This window comes from Ascaphus truei, chromosome 18 (genome assembly GCF_040206685.1).
Source record: "Ascaphus truei isolate aAscTru1 chromosome 18, aAscTru1.hap1, whole genome shotgun sequence".
Lineage (NCBI taxonomy): Eukaryota > Metazoa > Chordata > Amphibia > Anura > Ascaphidae > Ascaphus > Ascaphus truei.
This window is the reverse complement of record NC_134500.1, coordinates 39378968-39403027: the sequence shown is the minus strand read 5'-3', so window position 1 is coordinate 39403027 and position 24060 is coordinate 39378968. Positions and strand designations below refer to the sequence as shown.

At 37.7% G+C, this 24060-nt stretch overlaps 11 non-coding genes across 11 annotated transcripts; 5 read left to right on the top strand and 6 right to left on the bottom strand.

Moving 5' to 3' along the window:
- The first annotated feature begins 237 nt into the window (after positions 1 to 237).
- Positions 238 to 310, top strand: TRNAV-UAC (transfer RNA valine (anticodon UAC)). The gene has a single exon. It is a non-coding gene; the product is annotated as a tRNA-Val (tRNA).
- A 4982-nt stretch (positions 311 to 5292) lies between these two features.
- Positions 5293 to 5365, top strand: TRNAV-UAC (transfer RNA valine (anticodon UAC)). Its single transcript has one exon. It is a non-coding gene; the product is annotated as a tRNA-Val (tRNA).
- Positions 5366 to 12443: 7078 nt separating this feature from the next.
- On the bottom strand, positions 12444 to 12584 carry LOC142469345 (U4 spliceosomal RNA). Its single transcript, XR_012789028.1, has one exon. It is a non-coding gene; the product is annotated as a U4 spliceosomal RNA (small nuclear RNA).
- A 1848-nt stretch (positions 12585 to 14432) lies between these two features.
- LOC142469374 (U4 spliceosomal RNA) lies at positions 14433 to 14573 on the bottom strand. The gene has a single exon (XR_012789054.1). It is a non-coding gene; the product is annotated as a U4 spliceosomal RNA (small nuclear RNA).
- A 646-nt stretch (positions 14574 to 15219) lies between these two features.
- TRNAN-GUU (transfer RNA asparagine (anticodon GUU)) lies at positions 15220 to 15293 on the top strand. The gene has a single exon. It is a non-coding gene; the product is annotated as a tRNA-Asn (tRNA).
- Positions 15294 to 16431: 1138 nt separating this feature from the next.
- LOC142469344 (U4 spliceosomal RNA) lies at positions 16432 to 16572 on the bottom strand. The gene has a single exon (XR_012789027.1). It is a non-coding gene; the product is annotated as a U4 spliceosomal RNA (small nuclear RNA).
- Positions 16573 to 17218: 646 nt separating this feature from the next.
- On the top strand, positions 17219 to 17292 carry TRNAN-GUU (transfer RNA asparagine (anticodon GUU)). Its single transcript has one exon. It is a non-coding gene; the product is annotated as a tRNA-Asn (tRNA).
- A 1138-nt stretch (positions 17293 to 18430) lies between these two features.
- LOC142469348 (U4 spliceosomal RNA) lies at positions 18431 to 18571 on the bottom strand. Its single transcript, XR_012789032.1, has one exon. It is a non-coding gene; the product is annotated as a U4 spliceosomal RNA (small nuclear RNA).
- A 1858-nt stretch (positions 18572 to 20429) lies between these two features.
- On the bottom strand, positions 20430 to 20570 carry LOC142469351 (U4 spliceosomal RNA). Its single transcript, XR_012789035.1, has one exon. It is a non-coding gene; the product is annotated as a U4 spliceosomal RNA (small nuclear RNA).
- Positions 20571 to 22429: 1859 nt separating this feature from the next.
- On the bottom strand, positions 22430 to 22570 carry LOC142469373 (U4 spliceosomal RNA). Its single transcript, XR_012789053.1, has one exon. It is a non-coding gene; the product is annotated as a U4 spliceosomal RNA (small nuclear RNA).
- A 646-nt stretch (positions 22571 to 23216) lies between these two features.
- TRNAN-GUU (transfer RNA asparagine (anticodon GUU)) lies at positions 23217 to 23290 on the top strand. Its single transcript has one exon. It is a non-coding gene; the product is annotated as a tRNA-Asn (tRNA).
- The last annotated feature ends 770 nt before the right edge of the window (positions 23291 to 24060 follow it).

Below are 24060 nucleotides of genomic sequence, written 5' to 3'. Positions count from 1 at the left end.
TGTAACGGCAACGAAAATCTTGAATCCAGAAATATTGGATATGGTTTTAGTATCCTTTCAGACAGTTTTTTCTTTACGAAATAGAGTAAGATTCTTGTTTGTTCAAGTGTACTTTATTAAATATATATTATTAAACAGAAAACGTTAGCTCAATTTAAGCAAGATTTCAAGCACACACAAATTAATCTGATGTGCTTTTTTGCGGACTGAAAAGCTGTTTCAGAAAACATTTTTAAGAGTTCCATAGTGTAGTGGTTATCACGTCTGCTTTACACGCAGAAGGTCCTGGGTTAAAAACCCAGTGGAACTATGTAGTTGTCTGGTCTTTAATGCATACTGTAAATGTACGTTTTCAAACAAGATATTGTGACGGCAACAGAAATCTTGAATCCAGAAATATTGGTTATGGTTTTAGAATCCTTTCATACAATTTTTTCTTTACCAAATAGAGTAAGATTCTTGTTTGTTCAAGTGTACTTTTTGAAATATATATTATTAAACAGAAAACGTAAGCTCAATTTAAGCAAGGTTTCGAGCACACACAAATGAATCTGATGTGCTTTCTTGCGGACAGAAAAGCTGTTTCAGGAAACAATTTTAAGAGTTCCATAGTATATTGGTTATCACATCTGCTTAACACGCAGAAGGTCAGTTGTTCAAAACACAGTGGAACTATGTAGTTGTCTTGTCTTTTATGCATAAATGTACGTTTTCAAACAAGATATTGTGACGGCAACAGAAATCTTGAATCCAGAAATATTGGTTATGGTTTTAGAATCCTTTCATACAATTTTTTCTTTACCAAATAGAGTAAGATTCTTGTTTGTTCAAGTGTAATTAATGAAATATATATTATTAAACAGAAAACGTTAGCTCAATTTAAGCAAGGTTTCGAGCACACACAAATGAATCTGATGTGCTTTCTTGCGGACAGAAAAGCTGTTTCAGGAAACAATTTTAAGAGTTCCATAGTATAGTGGTTATCACATCTGCTTAACACGCAGAAGGTCAGTTGTTCAAAACACAGTGGAACTATGTAGTTGTCTTGTCTTTTATGCATAAATGTACGTTTTCAAACAAGATATTGTGACGGCAACAGAAATCTTGAATCCAGAAATATTGGTTATGGTTTTAGAATCCTTTCATACATTTTTTTCTTTACCAAATAGAGTAAGATTCTTGTTTGTTCAAGTGTAATTTATGAAATATATATTATTAAACAGAAAACGTTAGCTCAATTTAAGCAAGATTTCAAGCACACACAAATTAATCTGATGTGCTTTTTTGCGGACTGAAAAGCTGTTTCAGAAAACATTTTTAAGAGTTCCATAGTGTAGTGGTTATCACATCTACTTAACACGCAGAAGGTTCTGGGTTCAAAACCCAGTGGAACTATGTAGTTGTCTGGTCTTTTATGCATAAATTTCTGTTTTCGAAAACAAGATATTGTGACGGCAACAGAAATCTTGAATCCAGAAATATTGGTTATGGTTTTAGAATCCTTTCAGACAATTTTTTCTTTACCAAATAAAGTAATATTCTTGTTTGTTTAAGTTTACTTTTTGAAATATATTTTATTAAACAGAAAACGTTAGCTCAATTTAAGCAAGGTTTCGAGCACACACAAATGAATCTGATGTGCTTTCTTGCGGACAGAAAAGCTGTTTCAGGAAACAATTTTAAGAGTTCCATAGTATAGTGGTTATCACATCTGCTTAACACGCAGAAGGTCAGTTGTTCAAAACACAGTGGAACTATGTAGTTGTCTTGTCTTTTATGCATAAATGTACGTTTTCAAACAAGATATTGTGACGGCAACAGAAATCTTGAATCCAGAAATATTGGTTATGGTTTTAGAATCCTTTCATACATTTTTTTCTTTACCAAATAGAGTAAGATTCTTGTTTGTTCAAGTGTAATTTATGAAATATATATTATTAAACAGAAAACGTTAGCTCAATTTAAGCAAGATTTCAAGCACACACAAATTAATCTGATGTGCTTTTTTGCGGACTGAAAAGCTGTTTCAGAAAACATTTTTAAGAGTTCCATAGTGTAGTGGTTATCACATCTACTTAACACGCAGAAGGTTCTGGGTTCAAAACCCAGTGGAACTATGTAGTTGTCTGGTCTTTTATGCATAAATTTCTGTTTTCGAAAACAAGATATTGTGACGGCAACAGAAATCTTGAATCCAGAAATATTGGTTATGGTTTTAGAATCCTTTCAGACAATTTTTTCTTTACCAAATAAAGTAATATTCTTGTTTGTTTAAGTTTACTTTTTGAAATATATTTTATTAAACAGAAAACGTAAGCTCAATTTAAGCATGATTTTGAGCACACACAAATGAATCTGATGTGCTTTCTTGTGGACAGAAATGCTGTTTCAGGAAACAATTTTGAGAGTTCCATAGTATAGTGGTTATCCCATCTGCTTAACACGCAGAAGGTCCGTTGTTCAGAACACAGTGGAACTATGTAGTTGTCTGATCTTCTATGCTTAAATGTACGTTTTCAAACAAGATACAGTATTGTGACGGCAACAGAAATCTTGAATCCAGAAATATTGGTTATGGTTTTAGAATCCTTTCATACAATTTTTTCTTTACCAAATAGAGTAAGATTCTTGTTTGTTCAAGTGTACTTTTTGAAATATATATTATTAAACAGAAAACGTAAACTCAATTTAAGCAAGGTTTTGTGCACACACAAATGAATCTGATGTGCTTTTTTGCAGACTGAAAAGCTGTTTCAGAAAACATTTTTAAGAGTTCCATAGTGTAGTGGTTATCACGTCTTCTTCACACGCCGAAGATCCTGAGTTCAAAACCCAGTGTAACTATGTAGTTGTCTTGTCTTCTATGCATAAATGTACATTTTCAAACAAGATATTGTGACGGCAACGGAAATCTTGAATCCAGAAATATTGGTTATGGTTTTAGAATCCTTTCATACAATTTTTTCTTTACCAAATAGAGTAAGATTCTTGTTTGTTCAAGTGTACTTTTTGAAATATATTATTAAACAGAAAACGTAAGCTCAATTTAAGCAAGATTTCAAGCACACACAAATGAATCTGATGTGCTTTTTTGCAGACTGATAAGCTGTTTCAGAAAACTTTTGTAAGAGTACCATAGTGTAGTGGTTATCACATCTGCTTAACACTTAGAATGTCCGTTGTTCAAAACACAGTGGAACTGTGTAGTTGTCTGGTCTTTAATGCATAAATGTATGTTTTCAAACAAGATATTGTGACGGCAACAGAAATCTTGAATCCAGAAATATTTGTTATTGTTTTAGAATCCTTTCATACAATTTTTTCTTTACCAAATAGAGTAAGATTCTTGTTTGTTCAAGTACACTTTTTGAAATATATATTAAACAGAAAACGTAAGCTCAATTTAAGCAAGATTTCGAGCACACACAAATGAATCTGATGTGCTTTCTTGCGGACAGAAAAGCTGTTTCAGAAAACATTTTTAAGAGTTCCATAGTGTAGTGGTTATCACGTCTGCTTAACACGCAGAAGGTCCTGGGTTAAAAACCCAGTGGAAATATGTAGTTGTCTGGTCTTTAATGCATAAATGTACGTTTTCAAACAAGATATTGTGACGGCAACAGAAATCTTGAATCCAGAAATATTGGTTATGGTTTTAGAATCCTTTCATACAATTTTTTCTTTACCAAATAGAGTAAGATTCTTGTTTGTTCAAGTGCACTTTTTGAAATATATATTATTAAACAGAAAACGTAAGCTCAATTTAAGCAAGGTTTCGAGCACACACAAATGAATCTGATGTGCTTTCTTGCGGACAGAAAAGCTGTTTCAGGAAACAATTTTAAGAGTTCCATAGTGTAGTGGTTATCACATCTGCTTAACACGCAGAAGGTCCTGGGTTCAAAACCCAGTTGAACTATGTAGTTTTCTCGTCTTTTATGCATAAATGTACGTTTTCGAAAACAAGATACTGTAATGGCAACGGAAATCTTGAATCCAGAAATATTGGATATAGTTTTAGTATACTTTTAGACAATTTTTTCTTTACCAAATAGAGTAAGATTCTTTTTTGTTCAAGTGTACTTTTTGAAATATATATTATTAAACAGAAAACGTAAGCTCAATTTAAGCAAGGTTTCGAGCACACACAAACGAATCTGATGTGCTTTCTTGCGGACAGAAAAGCTGTTTCAGGAAACAATTTTAAGAGTTCCATAGTGTAGTGGTTATCACGTCTGCTTCACGCGCAGAAGGTCCTGGGTTAAAAACCCAGTTGAACTATGTAGTTTTCTCGTCTTTTATGCATAAATGTACGTTTTCGAAAACAAGATACTGTAATGGCAACGGAAATCTTGAATCCAGAAATATTGGATATAGTTTTAGTATCCTTTCAGACAATTATTTCTTTACCAAATAGAGTAAGATTCTTTTTTGTTCAAGTGTACTTTTTGAAATATATATTATTAAACAGAAAACGTAAGCTCAATTTAAGCAAGGTTTCGAGCACACACAAACGAATCTGATGTGCTTTCTTGCGGACAGAAAAGCTGTTTCAGAAAACAATTTTAGGAGTTCCATAGTGTAGTCGTTATCACGTCTAATTAAAACGCAGAAGGTCCTGGGTTCAAAATCCAGTGGAATTATGTAGTTGTCTGGTCTTTTATGCATAAATGTATGTTTTCAATCAAGATATTGTGACGGAAACGGAAATCTTGAATCCAGAAATATTGGTTATGGTTTTAGAATCCTTTCATACAATTTTTTCTTTACCAAATAGAGTAAGATTCTTGTTTGTTCAAGTGTACTTTTTGAAATATATATTATTAAACAGAAAACGTAAGCTCAATTTAAGCAAGATTTCGAGCACACTCAAATGAATCGGATGTGCTTTCTTGCGGACAGAAAAGCTGTTTCAGAAAACATTTTTAAGAGTTCCATAGTGTAGTGGTTATCACGTCTGCTTAACCTGCAGAAGGTCCTGGGTTCAAAACCCAGTGGAACTATGTAGTTGTCTGGTCTTTTATGCATAAATGTACGTTTTCGAAAACAAGATATTGTAACGGCAACGAAAATCTTGAATCCAGAAATATTGGATATGGTTTTAGTATCCTTTCAGACAGTTTTTTCTTTACGAAATAGAGTAAGATTCTTGTTTGTTCAAGTGTACTTTATTAAATATATATTATTAAACAGAAAACGTTAGCTCAATTTAAGCAAGATTTCAAGCACACACAAATTAATCTGATGTGCTTTTTTGCGGACTGAAAAGCTGTTTCAGAAAACATTTTTAAGAGTTCCATAGTGTAGTGGTTATCACGTCTGCTTTACACGCAGAAGGTCCTGGGTTAAAAACCCAGTGGAACTATGTAGTTGTCTGGTCTTTAATGCATAAATGTACGTTTTCAAACAAGATATTGTGACGGCAACAGAAATCTTGAATCCAGAAATATTGGTTATGGTTTTAGAATCCTTTCATACAATTTTTTCTTTACCAAATAGAGTAAGATTCTTGTTTGTTCAAGTGTACTTTTTGAAATATATATTATTAAACAGAAAACGTAAGCTCAATTTAAGCAAGGTTTCGAGCACACACAAATGAATCTGATGTGCTTTCTTGCGGACAGAAAAGCTGTTTCAGGAAACAATTTTAAGAGTTCCATAGTATATTGGTTATCACATCTGCTTAACACGCAGAAGGTCAGTTGTTCAAAACACAGTGGAACTATGTAGTTGTCTTGTCTTTTATGCATAAATGTACGTTTTCAAACAAGATATTGTGACGGCAACAGAAATCTTGAATCCAGAAATATTGGTTATGGTTTTAGAATCCTTTCATACAATTTTTTCTTTACCAAATAGAGTAAGATTCTTGTTTGTTCAAGTGTAATTAATGAAATATATATTATTAAACAGAAAACGTTAGCTCAATTTAAGCAAGGTTTCGAGCACACACAAATGAATCTGATGTGCTTTCTTGCGGACAGAAAAGCTGTTTCAGGAAACAATTTTAAGAGTTCCATAGTATAGTGGTTATCACATCTGCTTAACACGCAGAAGGTCAGTTGTTCAAAACACAGTGGAACTATGTAGTTGTCTTGTCTTTTATGCATAAATGTACGTTTTCAAACAAGATATTGTGACGGCAACAGAAATCTTGAATCCAGAAATATTGGTTATGGTTTTAGAATCCTTTCATACATTTTTTTCTTTACCAAATAGAGTAAGATTCTTGTTTGTTCAAGTGTAATTTATGAAATATATATTATTAAACAGAAAACGTTAGCTCAATTTAAGCAAGATTTCAAGCACACACAAATTAATCTGATGTGCTTTTTTGCGGACTGAAAAGCTGTTTCAGAAAACATTTTTAAGAGTTCCATAGTGTAGTGGTTATCACATCTACTTAACACGCAGAAGGTTCTGGGTTCAAAACCCAGTGGAACTATGTAGTTGTCTGGTCTTTTATGCATAAATTTCTGTTTTCGAAAACAAGATATTGTGACGGCAACAGAAATCTTGAATCCAGAAATATTGGTTATGGTTTTAGAATCCTTTCAGACAATTTTTTCTTTACCAAATAAAGTAATATTCTTGTTTGTTTAAGTTTACTTTTTGAAATATATTTTATTAAACAGAAAACGTAAGCTCAATTTAAGCATGATTTTGAGCACACACAAATGAATCTGATGTGCTTTCTTGTGGACAGAAATGCTGTTTCAGGAAACAATTTTGAGAGTTCCATAGTATAGTGGTTATCCCATCTGCTTAACACGCAGAAGGTCCGTTGTTCAGAACACAGTGGAACTATGTAGTTGTCTGATCTTCTATGCTTAAATGTACGTTTTCAAACAAGATACAGTATTGTGACGGCAACAGAAATCTTGAATCCAGAAATATTGGTTATGGTTTTAGAATCCTTTCATACAATTTTTTCTTTACCAAATAGAGTAAGATTCTTGTTTGTTCAAGTGTACTTTTTGAAATATATATTATTAAACAGAAAACGTAAACTCAATTTAAGCAAGGTTTTGTGCACACACAAATGAATCTGATGTGCTTTTTTGCAGACTGAAAAGCTGTTTCAGAAAACATTTTTAAGAGTTCCATAGTGTAGTGGTTATCACGTCTTCTTCACACGCCGAAGATCCTGAGTTCAAAACCCAGTGTAACTATGTAGTTGTCTTGTCTTCTATGCATAAATGTACATTTTCAAACAAGATATTGTGACGGCAACGGAAATCTTGAATCCAGAAATATTGGTTATGGTTTTAGAATCCTTTCATACAATTTTTTCTTTACCAAATAGAGTAAGATTCTTGTTTGTTCAAGTGTACTTTTTGAAATATATTATTAAACAGAAAACGTAAGCTCAATTTAAGCAAGATTTCAAGCACACACAAATGAATCTGATGTGCTTTTTTGCAGACTGATAAGCTGTTTCAGAAAACTTTTGTAAGAGTACCATAGTGTAGTGGTTATCACATCTGCTTAACACTTAGAATGTCCGTTGTTCAAAACACAGTGGAACTGTGTAGTTGTCTGGTCTTTAATGCATAAATGTATGTTTTCAAACAAGATATTGTGACGGCAACAGAAATCTTGAATCCAGAAATATTTGTTATTGTTTTAGAATCCTTTCATACAATTTTTTCTTTACCAAATAGAGTAAGATTCTTGTTTGTTCAAGTACACTTTTTGAAATATATATTAAACAGAAAACGTAAGCTCAATTTAAGCAAGATTTCGAGCACACACAAATGAATCTGATGTGCTTTCTTGCGGACAGAAAAGCTGTTTCAGAAAACATTTTTAAGAGTTCCATAGTGTAGTGGTTATCACGTCTGCTTAACACGCAGAAGGTCCTGGGTTAAAAACCCAGTGGAAATATGTAGTTGTCTGGTCTTTAATGCATAAATGTACGTTTTCAAACAAGATATTGTGACGGCAACAGAAATCTTGAATCCAGAAATATTGGTTATGGTTTTAGAATCCTTTCATACAATTTTTTCTTTACCAAATAGAGTAAGATTCTTGTTTGTTCAAGTGCACTTTTTGAAATATATATTATTAAACAGAAAACGTAAGCTCAATTTAAGCAAGGTTTCGAGCACACACAAATGAATCTGATGTGCTTTCTTGCGGACAGAAAAGCTGTTTCAGGAAACAATTTTAAGAGTTCCATAGTGTAGTGGTTATCACATCTGCTTAACACGCAGAAGGTCCTGGGTTCAAAACCCAGTTGAACTATGTAGTTTTCTCGTCTTTTATGCATAAATGTACGTTTTCGAAAACAAGATACTGTAATGGCAACGGAAATCTTGAATCCAGAAATATTGGATATAGTTTTAGTATACTTTTAGACAATTTTTTCTTTACCAAATAGAGTAAGATTCTTTTTTGTTCAAGTGTACTTTTTGAAATATATATTATTAAACAGAAAACGTAAGCTCAATTTAAGCAAGGTTTCGAGCACACACAAACGAATCTGATGTGCTTTCTTGCGGACAGAAAAGCTGTTTCAGGAAACAATTTTAAGAGTTCCATAGTGTAGTGGTTATCACGTCTGCTTCACGCGCAGAAGGTCCTGGGTTAAAAACCCAGTTGAACTATGTAGTTTTCTCGTCTTTTATGCATAAATGTACGTTTTCGAAAACAAGATACTGTAATGGCAACGGAAATCTTGAATCCAGAAATATTGGATATAGTTTTAGTATCCTTTCAGACAATTATTTCTTTACCAAATAGAGTAAGATTCTTTTTTGTTCAAGTGTACTTTTTGAAATATATATTATTAAACAGAAAACGTAAGCTCAATTTAAGCAAGGTTTCGAGCACACACAAACGAATCTGATGTGCTTTCTTGCGGACAGAAAAGCTGTTTCAGAAAACAATTTTAGGAGTTCCATAGTGTAGTCGTTATCACGTCTAATTAAAACGCAGAAGGTCCTGGGTTCAAAATCCAGTGGAATTATGTAGTTGTCTGGTCTTTTATGCATAAATGTATGTTTTCAATCAAGATATTGTGACGGAAACGGAAATCTTGAATCCAGAAATATTGGTTATGGTTTTAGAATCCTTTCATACAATTTTTTCTTTACCAAATAGAGTAAGATTCTTGTTTGTTCAAGTGTACTTTTTGAAATATATATTATCAAACAGAAAACGTTTGTTTCAGCGGGGCTCGCCGGGCTAGTGAGGCCTTGTTTGCCTCGTGCACCTGATGTCTGGAGGCCATCTTGCCGCCTGCTTCCCGCTTCAGCAGTTTGTTTAGCAGGGGTAAAGAACCTTCCAACCCCCTGGGGCTGCTGATTTTTTCCCCTGTTCGCCATCCCTGCAGATTCAGGGAGGGATTGTATGCAATTTAAGGTGTTTTTGGCCGGGTGCAAAGGTATAAATTCAACGATTATACAGAGGGGTCTCCAGAGCTCTCCCTTTACCCGACTGTCCTGGTTGACGTCATAGACACGCCCCCCGCATTTCTGTATTTTTAATAATATTGAGCAGGAGCAGGGGGGGTCCCTGAGCATTAATTTCTGGCTCAGGGAACCCCCTGCTCACTGTACAATATTATTAAAATACAGAAATGATGCTTCTTTACCATAGCACATAGCCGCTAAGGTAAAGAACGAGTGTTTATTTATACTGTATATTGTATGTGTTTTATTGATACTGTACATGTGCAGAGGGTCTCCAGAGCAGAAGCGCACAGGTTTCAGGTCTGGGGACCCCCTGCCCTCCGAGATACAGGCCCCTTTAGGGGGTGCCGGTATCCCTCTGCTCTGCTTGGTTTACAGGCCGCGATCACGTGGTCGCGCCTTTTAAATCAAGCAGAGGGATACCGGCACCCCCTAAAGGGGCCTGTATCTCGGGGGGCAGGGGGGGCCCAGACCTGAAACCAACGCGATTCAGCTCCGGAGACCCCCTGCACATCTACACTATCAATAAAAATTCATTTCAAATGTATTTATTGTCATTTATTTATTTATTTATTTAGATTTATTTATTTATTTTTTGGCGGCTGCTGTGTGTGTCTATTTTTTTTTAAATGGGTAGCGGGGGTGGGTGAATGGGGTATTAGCCCCAACGGTGCTTGTTTAGGGCTTGCGGGGGGTAGCGGGAGGGCTTAACCTCTTCATGACCGTAGCGGTATTAAATGCTACGGTCGTGAAGGGGTTAAGTGCACCCGCAACCCCCCCGCAAGTCCTAAACTCACACCAAGGGCCAAATACCCCCCTCACCCATCCCCACTACACACAATAAAGCGGGCACGGTGGGTTAACCCCTTCATTGCCTTAGCGGCTATCCGCTATGGTAATGAAGCAGCATTTCTGTATTTTTAATAATATTGAGCAGGAGCAGGGGGGGTCCCTGAGCATTAATTTCTGGCTCAGGGAACCCCCTGCTCACTGTACAATATTATTAAAATACAGAAATGATGCTTCTTTACCATAGCGCATAGCCGCTAAGGTAAAGAACGAGTGTTTATTTATACTGTATATTGTATGTGTTTTATTGATACTGTACATGTGCAGAGGGTCTCCAGAGCAGAAGCGCACAGGTTTCAGGTCTGGGGACCCCCTGCCCCCCGAGATACAGGCCCCTTTAGGGGGTGCCGGTATCCCTCTGCTCTGCTTGGTTTACAGGCCGCGATCACGTGGTCGCGCCCTTTAAACCAAGCAGAGGGATACCGGCACCCCCTAAAGGGGCCTGTATCTCGGGGGGCAGGGGGGGCCCAGACATGAAACCAACGCGATTCAGCTCCGGAGACCCCCTGCACATCTACACTATCAATAAAAATGTATTTCAAATGTATTTATTGTCATTTATTTATTTATTTATTTATTTAGATTTATTTATTTATTTTTTGGCGGCTGCTGTGTGTGTGTATTTTTTTATTGTGGGTAGCGGGAGGGTGGGTGAATGGGATATTAGCCCCAACGATGGTTGTTTAGGGCTTGCGGGGGGGGTAGCGGGAGGGCTTAACCCCTTCATGACCGTAGCGGTATTAACTGCTACGGTCGTGAAGGGGTTAAGTGCACCCGCAACCCCCCCCCGCAAGTCCTAAACTCACACCAAGGGCCAAATACCCCCCCTCACCCATCCCCACTACACACAATAAAGCGGGCAACTGCAACTGCAAGCCCACACATTACTGATTCGGCGCTCTACAAGTCATGAGTTTATGCCATCTGGTGGACACGTGAAGCATTGCAGCCTAGTAAATCCTTCTCATTATCATTTAACAGATCAGGACCCCGTCAGCCAGGCATGAACCGTGGCTGGGTAGGCAAACGCAACGAAGCATGCAAGAGGTGAGCAGCGGCGGATTCCAGGTATCTGCCAGGTACAAACTGGGCATTTGCTCGGATAAAGTGTGTCGGTGCAGTATAGTGGTTATCACATCTGCTTAACACGCAGAAGGTCAGTTGTTCTAAACCCAGTGGAACTATGTAGTTGTCTTGTCTTTTATGCATAAATGTACGTTTTCAAACAAGATATTGTGACGGCAACAGAAATCTTGAATCCAGAAATATTGGTTATAGTTTTAGAATCCTTTCATACAATTTTTTCTTTACCAAATAGAGTAAGATTCTTGTTTCTTCAAGTTTACTTTTTGAAATATATATTATTAAACAGAAAAAGTTAGCTCAATTTAAGCAAGATTTCAAGCACACTCAAATGAATCTGGTGTGCTTTTTTGCGGACTGAAAAGCTGTTTCAGGAAACAATTTTAAGAGTTCCATAGTGTAGTGGTTATCACATCTGCTTAACACGCAGAAGGTCCTGGGTTCAAAACCCAGTTGAACTATGTAGTTTTCTCGTCTTTTATGCATAAATGTACGTTTTTGAAAACAAGATACTGTAATGGCAACGGAAATCTTGAATCCAGAAATATTGGATATAGTTTTAGTATCCTTTCAGACAATTTTTTCTTTACCAAATAGAGTAAGATTCTTTTTTGTTCAAGTGTACTTTTTGAAATATATATTATTAAACAGAAAACGTAAGCTCAATTTAAGCAAGGTTTCGAGCATACACAAATGAATCTGATGTGCTTTCTTGCGAACAGAAAAGCTGTTTCAGGAAACAATTTTAAGAGTTCCATATTGTAGTGGTTATCACGTCTGCTTCACACGCAGAAGGTCCTGGGTCCAAAACCCAGTGGAACTATGTAGTTGTCTTGTCTTTTATGCATAGAGCAGGATTTGTTTTGGTTTTACCAGCAGCAGTTACCCTTGTAAAGGGAGGAGGAGCGCGGTAATCCGTACAGTCTTCCACAAATGTTTGGCCAATTCTTTTCCTTGCGGCATACTCCATAAGGGCATTTTATTCTCTTGTTAGTGATAGTTTGCATCATAGGGGTAGGTTATCATCTTGCCTGGTTCCAGCTTTACACAGTTTCCTAAAGAATGGCATTATCTATATTTAAACACAAAGATCAGTCTCTCATGAGACTGTCAAAAATTGCTAATGCTAACTATATTGCAAGTCAGCACAGCGGGGTATTGGGAAAAGTTTTCAACTAGCAATAATCACACCTCGGATTAACCTCATGGGCTATGATACTGCCACTGCGCAAAGTTAACTTTCTATTGGCTTAGTAACCACCAGAAGCCCTCATTACACTGGTGGCTAGCCAAATGCAGGAGCTGGTTCAGTGCTATGGATTGTGGGAGTTAATATGGTAATTCAACTGTGAACTAGAAAGACTCTCTTGCAGTTCCACAAACAACCACTTGCAGTCTATCTGCATGCAAACGCTTCAGCCAGAGGTGTATTTGGGACCAAATACATGATCTCTCCTCTCTTACCAGTGACCTGACTGTTGAAATAACAATTATGATTGAATATTGCTATTTCAAACCTACTGGAAGTTGCTCGAAAACATGATCTCATATGAAAAAGAAATGTTTTCTCGCAGTGATATTCATGTCAAATGTGAAAGTCACACATTTAGACTTCAAAAATAAAATCCATACAGATCAAATGAGCAACTTCAGTAGCTCAGGGACATGGCATGTACTTGCTTTTATATATGGAAATCTTCAGGACCCGGGTGGGTAACCCCCTCTTAACACCAACGAGATCATATCAGATATACACACTCGTCATGCAGATAGTATGGACTCATTCATGGTAGGTTTGGTAGGGAAATATATCATCAACATGGTTAGTGCATTATGAACATTATTATAACCACTTTCAACAAAACACACAAGGTCTCTGTGGCGCAATTGGTTAGCTCGTTCGGCTGTTAACCGAAAGGTTGGTGGTTCAAGCCCACCCAGGGACGTCTGTTTTCCACCCGACAGCTCTTTTCTTGACTAGTTCTGCCCATGGAATCAAGTAGCCGAGAAAACCCCGAAAACATTCACATCCCTGATTATATTATACCCACTTATCTCCTTCAAGACATTTAATGAGATTTTAAAATAGAATGTCTGATGACTAATTGTCGTTTCATGCACTAAACAAAAGACTTCTTTTTCTATGCATCAGTGTTGGTATCTATTAAGTGAAGTTGCTTGAGAAACGTGATGCCAGAACAAGAACTATATTAATACTGCTTTTGTTGTGGTGGAAATAGAAATATTTGGTGATAGATGAATCCTAGTGAAGAGCACAGGATTATCTGCAAACCAAGATGGGATTGGAAACATCTGGGGACAATAGGTCGAGTGTGGTCATTGAGAGCGTACAATTATTTCCCACCTAAGATTGCCTCACATGCGATAGATATGTCAATTTATAGATAGAAAGATGCGTTAACAGTTAATAACTGCAATCCTGTGATAACACTCAGTACTCTAACATATCCTTATACATGACACTAATTTCATCATTAGGTATATGTTTCATTGGTTTGACCTGAAAGCCTGACTGCGCAATAACAATTATTATTGAATTATTTTACAATGCATACTTATTCCAGGGGCTCCTCCTACATTTTTCATTTGTATGCCAGTCTTCAGGGCATTTTCACGTATCTCACAAAGTTTAGTCCACAGGACATTAAGAAATGACATATGTTCCGTTTAGGTTCTTGCTCAAGACCTTGATGAGGTGGGCAGGCTTGAATCATGTTTTGGTCAAAAGATGCAACCTGATGACTCCTTTGTCAAAGAGACATACCTTGTAAATGTAAACCTGACACTAGTATATTTGAGCCCAAATTGGTAGGAGAGCAGGATTTGTTTTGGTTTTACCAGCAGCAGTTACCCTTGTAAAGGGAAGAGGAGCGCGGTAATCCATACAGTCTTCCACAAATGTTTGGCCAATTCTTTTCCTTGTGGCATACTCCATAAGGGCATTTTATTCTCTTGTTAGTGATACTTTGCATCATAGGGGTAGGTGGTTATCATCTTGCCTGGTTCCAGCTTTACACAGTTTCCTAAAGAATGGCATTATCTATATTTAGACACAAATATCAGTCTCTCGTGAGACTGTCAAAAATTGCTAATGCTGACTATATTGCAAGTCATCACAGCGGGGTATTGGGAAAAGTTTTCAACTAGCAATAATCACGCCTCGGATTAACCTCATGGGCTATGATACTGCCACTGCGCAAAGTTAACTTTCTACTGGCTTAGTGAAACCACCAGCCCACAAGAAGCCCTCATTACAATGGTGGCTAGCCTAATGCAGGAGCTGGTTCAGTGCTATGGATTGTGGGAGTTAATATGGTAATTCAACTGTGAACTAGAAAGACTCTCTTGCAGTTCCACAAACAACCACTTGCAGTGTATCTGCATGCAAACGCTTCAACCAGAGGTGTATTTGGGACCAAATACATGATCTCTCCTCTCTTACCAGTGACCTGACTGTGAAATAACAATTATGATTGAATATTGCTATTTCAAACCTACTGGAAGTTGCTCGAAAACATGATCTCATATGAAAAAGAAATGTTTTCTCGCAGTGATATTCATGTCAAATGTGAAAGTCACACATTTAGACTTCAAAAAATAAAATCCATACAGATCAAATGAGCAACTTCAGTAGCTCAGGGACATGGCATGTACTTGCTTTTATATATGTAAATCTTCAGCACCCGGGTGGGTAACCCCCTCTTAACACCAACGAGATCATATCAGATATACACACTCGTCATGCAGATAGTATGGACTCATTCATGGTAGGTTTGGTAGGGAAATATATCAAATACATGGTTTGTGCATTATGAACATTATTATAACCACTTTCGACATAACACCCAAGGTCTCTGTGGCGCAATTGGTTAGCGCGTTCGGCTGTTAACCGAAAGGTTGGTGGTTCAAGCCCACCCAGGGACGTCTGTTTTCCACCCGACAGCTCTTTTCTTGACTAGTTCCGCCCATGGAATCAAGTAGCCGGGAAAACCCCGAAAACATTCACATCCCTGATTATATTATACCCACTTATCTCCTTCAAGACATTTAATGAGATTTTAAAATAGAATGTCTGATGACTAATTGTCGTTTCATGCACTAAACAAAAGACTTCTTTTTCTATGCATCAGTGTTGGTATCTATTAAGTGAAGTTGCTTGAGAAACGTGATGCCAGAACAAGAACTATATTAATACTGCTTTTGTTGTGGTGGAAATAGAAATATTTGGTGATAGATGAATCCTAGTGAAGAGCACAGGATTATCTGCAAACCAAGATGGGATTGGAAACATCTGGGGACAATAGGTCGAGTGTGGTCATTGAGAGCGTACAATTATTTCCCACCTAAGATTGCCTCACATGCGATAGATATGTCAATTTATAGATAGAAAGATGCGTTAACAGTTAATAACTGCAATCCTGTGATAACACTCAGTACTCTAACATATCCTTATACATGACACTAATTTCATCATTAGGTATATGTTTCATTGGTTTGACCTGAAAGCCTGACTGCGCAATAACAATTATTATTGAAATATTTTACAATGCATACTTATTCCAGGGGCTCCTCCTACATTTTTCATTTGTATGCCAGTCTTCAGGGCATTTTCACGTATCTCACAAAGTTTAGTCCACAGGACATTAAGAAATGACATATGTTCCGTTTAGGTTCTTGCTCAAGACCTTGATGAGGTGGGCAGGCTTGAATCATGTTTTGGTCAAAAGATGCAACCTGATGACTCCTTTGTCAAAGAGACATACCTTGTAAATGTAAACCTGACACTAGTATATTTGAGCCCAAATTGGTAGGAGAGCAGGATTTGTTTTGGTTTTACCAGCAGCAGTTACCCTTGTAAAGGGAAGAGGAGCGCGGTAATCCATACAGTCTTCCACAAATGTTTGGCCAATTCTTTTCCTTGTGGCATACTCCATAAGGGCATTTTATTCTCTTGTTAGTGATACTTTGCATCATAGGGGTAGGTGGTTATCATCTTGCCTGGTTCCAGCTTTACACAGTTTCCTAAAGAATGGCATTATCTATATTTAGACACAAATATCAGTCTCTCGTGAGACATACAAAAATTGCTAATGCTGACTATATTGCAAGTCATCACAGCGGGGTATTGGGAAAAGTTTTCAACTAGCAATAATCACGCCTCGGATTAACCTCATGGGCTATGATACTGCCACTGCGCAAAGTTAACTTTCTACTGGCTTAGTGAAACCACCAGCCCACAAGAAGCCCTCATTACAATGGTGGCTAGCCTAATGCAGGAGCTGGTTCAGTGCTATGGATTGTGGGAGTTAATATGGTAATTCAACTGTGAACTAGAAAGACTCTCTTGCAGTTCCACAAACAACCACTTGCAGTGTATCTGCATGCAAACGCTTCAACCAGAGGTGTATTTGGGACCAAATACATGATCTCTCCTCTCTTACCAGTGACCTGACTGTGAAATAACAATTATGATTGAATATTGCTATTTCAAACCTACTGGAAGTTGCTCGAAAACATGATCTCATATGAAAAAGAAATGTTTTCTCGCAGTGATATTCATGTCAAATGTGAAAGTCACACATTTAGACTTCAAAAAATAAAATCCATACAGATCAAATGAGCAACTTCTGTAGCTCAGGGACATGGCATGTACTTGCTTTTATATATGTAAATCTTCAGCACCCGGGTGGGTAACCCCCTCTTAACACCAACGAGATCATATCAGATATACACACTCGTCATGCAGATAGTATGGACTCATTCATGGTAGGTTTGGTAGGGAAATATATCATCAACATGGTTTGTGCATTATGAACATTATTATAACCACTTTCGACATAACACCCAAGGTCTCTGTGGCGCAATTGGTTAGCGCGTTCGGCTGTTAACCGAAAGGTTGGTGGTTCAAGCCCACCCAGGGACGTCTGTTTTCCACCCGACAGCTCTTTTCTTGACTAGTTCCGCCCATGGAATCAAGTAGCCGGGAAAACCCCGAAAACATTCACATCCCTGATTATATTATACCCACTTATCTCCTTCAAGACATTTAATGAGATTTTAAAATAGAATGTCTGATGACTAATTGTCGTTTCATGCACTAAACAAAAGACTTCTTTTTCTATGCATCAGTGTTGGTATCTATTAAGTGAAGTTGCTTGAGAAACGTGATGCCAGAACAAGAACTATATTAATACTGCTTTTGTTGTGGTGGAAATAGAAATATTTGGTGATAGATGAATCCTAGTGAAGAGCACAGGATTATCTGCAAACCAAGATGGGATTGGAAACATCTGGGGACAATAGGTCGAGTGTGGTCATTGAGAGCGTACAATTATTTCCCACCTAAGATTGCCTCACATGCGATAGATATGTCAATTTATAGATAGAAAGATGCGTTAACAGTTAATAACTGCAATCCTGTGATAACACTCAGTACTCTAACATATCCTTATACATGACACTAATTTCATCATTAGGTATATGTTTCATTGGTTTGACCTGAAAGCCTGACTGCGCAATAACAATTATTATTGAATTATTTTACAATGCATACTTATTCCAGGGGCTCCTCCTACATTTTTCATTTGTATGCCAGTCTTCAGGGCATTTTCACGTATCTCACAAAGTTTAGTCCACAGGACATTAAGAAATGACATATGTTCCGTTTAGGTTCTTGCTCAAGACCTTGATGAGGTGGGCAGGCTTGAATCATGTTTTGGTCAAAAGATGCAACCTGATGACTCCTTTGTCAAAGAGACATACCTTGTAAATGTAAACCTGACACTAGTATATTTGAGCCCAAATTGGTAGGAGAGCAGGATTTGTTTTGGTTTTACCAGCAGCAGTTACCCTTGTAAAGGGAAGAGGAGCGCGGTAATCCATACAGTCTTCCACAAATGTTTGGCCAATTCTTTTCCTTGTGGCATACTCCATAAGGGCATTTTATTCTCTTGTTAGTGATACTTTGCATCATAGGGGTAGGTGGTTATCATCTTGCCTGGTTCCAGCTTTACACAGTTTCCTAAAGAATGGCATTATCTATATTTAGACACAAATATCAGTCTCTCGTGAGACTGTCAAAAATTGCTAATGCTGACTATATTGCAATTCATCACAGCGGGGTATTGGGAAAAGTTTTCAACTAGCAATAATCACGCCTCGGATTAACCTCATGGGCTATGATACTGCCACTGCGCAAAGTTAACTTTCTACTGGCTTAGTGAAACCACCAGCCCACAAGAAGCCCTCATTACAATGGTGGCTAGCCTAATGCAGGAGCTGGTTCAGTGCTATGGATTGTGGGAGTTAATATGGTAATTCAACTGTGAACTAGAAAGACTCTCTTGCAGTTCCACAAACAACCACTTGCAGTGTATCTGAATGCAAACGCTTCAACCAGAGGTGTATTTGGGACCAAATACATGATCTCTCCTCTCTTACCAGTGACCTGACTGTGAAATAACAATTATGATTGAATATTGCTATTTCAAACCTACTGGAAGTTGCTCGAAAACATGATCTCATATGAAAAAGAAATGTTTTCTCGCAGTGATATTCATGTCAAATGTGAAAGTCACACATTTAGACTTCAAAAAATAAAATCCATACAGATCAAATGAGCAACTTCAGTAGCTCAGGGACATGGCATGTACTTGCTTTTATATATGTAAATCTTCAGCACCCGGGTGGGTAACCCCCTCTTAACACCAACGAGATCATATCAGATATACACACTCGTCATGCAGATAGTATGGACTCATTCATGGTAGGTTTGGTAGGGAAATATATCATCAACATGGTATGTGCATTATGAACATTATTATAACCACTTTCGACATAACACCCAAGGTCTCTGTGGCGCAATTGTTTAGCGCGTTCGGCTGTTAACCGAAAGGTTGGTGGTTCAAGCCCACCCAGGGACGTCTGTTTTCCACCCGACAGCTCTTTTCTTGACTAGTTCCGCCCATGGAATCAAGTAGCCGGGAAAACCCCGAAAACATTCACATCCCTGATTATATTATACCCACTTATCTCCTTCAAGACATTTAATGAGATTTTAAAATAGAATGTCTGATGACTAATTGTCGTTTCATGCACTAAACAAAAGACTTCTTTTTCTATGCATCAGTGTTGGTATCTATTAAGTGAAGTTGCTTGAGAAACGTGATGCCAGAACAAGAACTATATTAATACTGCTTTTGTTGTGGTGGAAATAGAAATATTTGGTGATAGATGAATCCTAGTGAAGAGCACAGGATTATCTGCAAACCAAGATGGGATTGGAAATATCTGGGGACAATAGGTCGAGTGTGGTCATTGAGAGCGTACAATTATTTCCCACCTAAGATTGCCTCACATGCGATAGATATGTCAATTTATAGATAGAAAGATGCGTTAACAGTTAATAACTGCAATCCTGTGATAACACTCAGTACTCTAACATATCCTTATACATGACACTAATTTCATCATTAGGTATATGTTTCATTGGTTTGACCTGAAAGCCTGACTGCGCAATAACAATTATTATTGAATTATTTTACAATGCATACTTATTCCAGGGGCTCCTCCTACATTTTTCATTTGTATGCCAGTCTTCAGGGCATTTTCACGTATCTCACAAAGTTTAGTCCACAGGACATTAAGAAATGACATATGTTCCGTTTAGGTTCTTGCTCAAGACCTTGATGAGGTGGGCAGGCTTGAATCATGTTTTGGTCAAAAGATGCAACCTGATGACTCCTTTGTCAAAGAGACATACCTTGTAAATGTAAACCTGATACTAGTATATTTGAGCCCAAATTGGTAGGAGAGCAGGATTTGTTTTGGTTTTACCAGCAGCAGTTACCCTTGTAAAGGGAAGAGGAGCGCGGTAATCCATACAGTCTTCCACAAATGTTTGGCCAATTCTTTTCCTTGTGGCATACTCCATAGGGGCATTTTATTCTCTTGTTAGTGATACTTTGCATCATAGGGGTAGGTGGTTATCATCTTGCCTGGTTCCAGCTTTACACAGTTTCCTAAAGAATGGCATTATCTATATTTAGACACAAATATCAATCTCTCGTGAGACTGTCAAAAATTGCTAATGCTGACTATATTGCAAGTCATCACAGCGGGGTATTGGGAAAAGTTTTCAACTAGCAATAATCACGCCTCGGATTAACCTCTTGGGCTATGATACTGCCACTGCGCAAAGGTTAACTTTCTACTGGCTTAGTGAAACCACCAGCCCACAAGAAGCCCTCATTACAATTGTGGCTAGCCAAATGCAGGAGCTGGTTCAGTGCTATGGATTGTGGGAGTTAATATGGTAATTCAACTGTGAACTAGAAAGACTCTCTTGCAGTTCCACAAACAACCACTTGCAGTGTATCTGCATGCAAACGCTTCAGCCAGAGGTGTATTTGGGACCAAATACATGATCTCTCCTCTCTTACCAGTGACCTGACTGTGAAATAACAATTATGATTGAATATTGCTATTTCAAACCTACTGGAAGTTGCTCGAAAACATGATCTCATATGAAAAAGAAATGTTTTCTCGCAGTGATATTCATGTCAAATGTGAAAGTCACACATTTAGACTTCAAAAAATAAAATCCATACAGATCAAATGAGCAACTTCAGTAGCTCAGGGACATGGCATGTACTTGCTTTTATATATGTAAATCTTCAGCACCCGGGTGGGTAACCCCCTCTTAACACCAACGAGATCATATCAGATATACACACTCGTCATGCAGATAGTATGGACTCATTCATGGTAGGTTTGGTAGGGAAAAATATCATCAACATGGTTTGTGCATTATGAACATTATTATAACCACTTTCGACATAACACCCAAGGTCTCTGTGGCGCAATTGGTTAGCGCGTTTGGCTGTTAACCGAAAGGTTGGTGGTTCAAGCCCACCCAGGGACGTCTGTTTTAGACCCGACAGCTCTTTTCTTGACTAGTTCCGCCCATGGAATCAAGTAGCCGGGAAAACCCCGAAAACATTCACATCCCTGATTATATTATACCCACTTATCTCCTTCAAGACATTTAATGAGATTTTAAAATAGAATGTCTGATGACTAATTGTCGTTTCATGCACTAAACAAAAGACTTCTTTTTCTATGCATCAGTGTTGGTATCTATTAAGTGAAGTTGCTTGAGAAACGTGATGCCAGAACAAGAACTATATTAATACTGCTTTTGTTGTGGTGGAAATAGAAATATTTGGTGATAGATGAATCCTAGTGAAGAGCACAGGATTATCTGCAAACCAAGATGGGATTGGAAACATCTGGGGACAATAGGTCGAGTGTGGTCATTGAGAGCGTACAATTATTTCCCACCTAAGATTGCCTCACATGCGATAGATATGTCAATTTATAGATAGAAAGATGCGTTAACAGTTAATAACTGCAATCCTGTGATAACACTCAGTACTCTAACATATCCTTATACATGACACTAATTTCATCATTAGGTATATGTTTCATTGGTTTGACCTGAAAGCCTGACTGCGCAATAACAATTATTATTGAATTATTTTACAATGCATACTTATTCCAGGGGCTCCTCCTACATTTTTCATTTGTATGCCAGTCTTCAGGGCATTTTCACGTATCTCACAAAGTTTAGTCCACAGGACATTAAGAAATGACATATGTTCCGTTTAGGTTCTTGCTCAAGACCTTGATGAGGTGGGCAGGCTTGAATCATGTTTTGGTCAAAAGATGCAACCTGATGACTCCTTTGTCAAAGAGACATACCTTGTAAATGTAAACCTGACACTAGTATATTTGAGCCCAAATTGGTAGGAGAGCAGGATTTGTTTTGGTTTTACCAGCAGCAGTTACCCTTATAAAGGGAAGAGGAGCGCGGTAATCCATACAATCTTCCACAAATTTTTGGCCAATTCTTTTCCTTGTGGCATACTCCATAAGGGCATTTTATTCTCTTGTTAGTGATACTTTGCATCATAGGGGTAGGTGGTTATCATCTTGCCTGGTTCCAGCTTTACACAGTTTCCTAAAGAATGGCATTATCTATATTTAGACACAAATATCAGTCTCTCGTGAGACTGTCAAAAATTGCTAATGCTGACTATATTGCAAGTCATCACAGCGGGGTATTGGGAAAAGTTTTCAACTAGCAATAATCACGCCTCGGATTAACCTCATGGGCTATGATACTGCCACTGCGCAAAGTTAACTTTCTACTGGCTTAGTGAAACCACCAGCCCACAAGAAGCCCTCATTACAATGGTGGCTAGCCTAATGCAGGAGCTGGTTCAGTGCTATGGATTGTGGGAGTTAATATGGTAATTCAACTGTGAACTAGAAAGACTCTCTTGCAGTTCCACAAACAACCACTTGCAGTGTATCTGCATGCAAACGCTTCAACCAGAGGTGTATTTGGGACCAAATACATGATCTCTCCTCTCTTACCAGTGACCTGACTGTGAAATAACAATTATGATTGAATATTGCTATTTCAAACCTACTGGAAGTTGCTCGAAAACATGATCTCATATGAAAAAGAAATGTTTTCTCGCAGTGATATTCATGTCAAATGTGAAAGTCACACATTTAGACTTCAAAAAATAAAATCCATACAGATCAAATGAGCAACTTCAGTAGCTCAGGGACATGGCATGTACTTGCTTTTATATATGTAAATCTTCAGCACCCGGGTGGGTAACCCCCTCTTAACACCAACGAGATCATATCAGATATACACACTCGTCATGCAGATAGTATGGACTCATTCATGGTAGGTTTGGTAGGGAAATATATCAAATACATGGTTTGTGCATTATGAACATTATTATAACCACTTTCGACATAACACCCAAGGTCTCTGTGGCGCAATTGGTTAGCGCGTTCGGCTGTTAACCGAAAGGTTGGTGGTTCAAGCCCACCCAGGGACGTCTGTTTTCCACCCGACAGCTCTTTTCTTGACTAGTTCCGCCCATGGAATCAAGTAGCCGGGAAAACCCCGAAAACATTCACATCCCTGATTATATTATACCCACTTATCTCCTTCAAGACATTTAATGAGATTTTAAAATAGAATGTCTGATGACTAATTGTCGTTTCATGCACTAAACAAAAGACTTCTTTTTCTATGCATCAGTGTTGGTATCTATTAAGTGAAGTTGCTTGAGAAACGTGATGCCAGAACAAGAACTATATTAATACTGCTTTTGTTGTGGTGGAAATAGAAATATTTGGTGATAGATGAATCCTAGTGAAGAGCACAGGATTATCTGCAAACCAAGATGGGATTGGAAACATCTGGGGACAATAGGTCGAGTGTGGTCATTGAGAGCGTACAATTATTTCCCACCTAAGATTGCCTCACATGCGATAGATATGTCAATTTATAGATAGAAAGATGCGTTAACAGTTAATAACTGCAATCCTGTGATAACACTCAGTACTCTAACATATCCTTATACATGACACTAATTTCATCATTAGGTATATGTTTCATTGGTTTGACCTGAAAGCCTGACTGCGCAATAACAATTATTATTGAAATATTTTACAATGCATACTTATTCCAGGGGCTCCTCCTACATTTTTCATTTGTATGCCAGTCTTCAGGGCATTTTCACGTATCTCACAAAGTTTAGTCCACAGGACATTAAGAAATGACATATGTTCCGTTTAGGTTCTTGCTCAAGACCTTGATGAG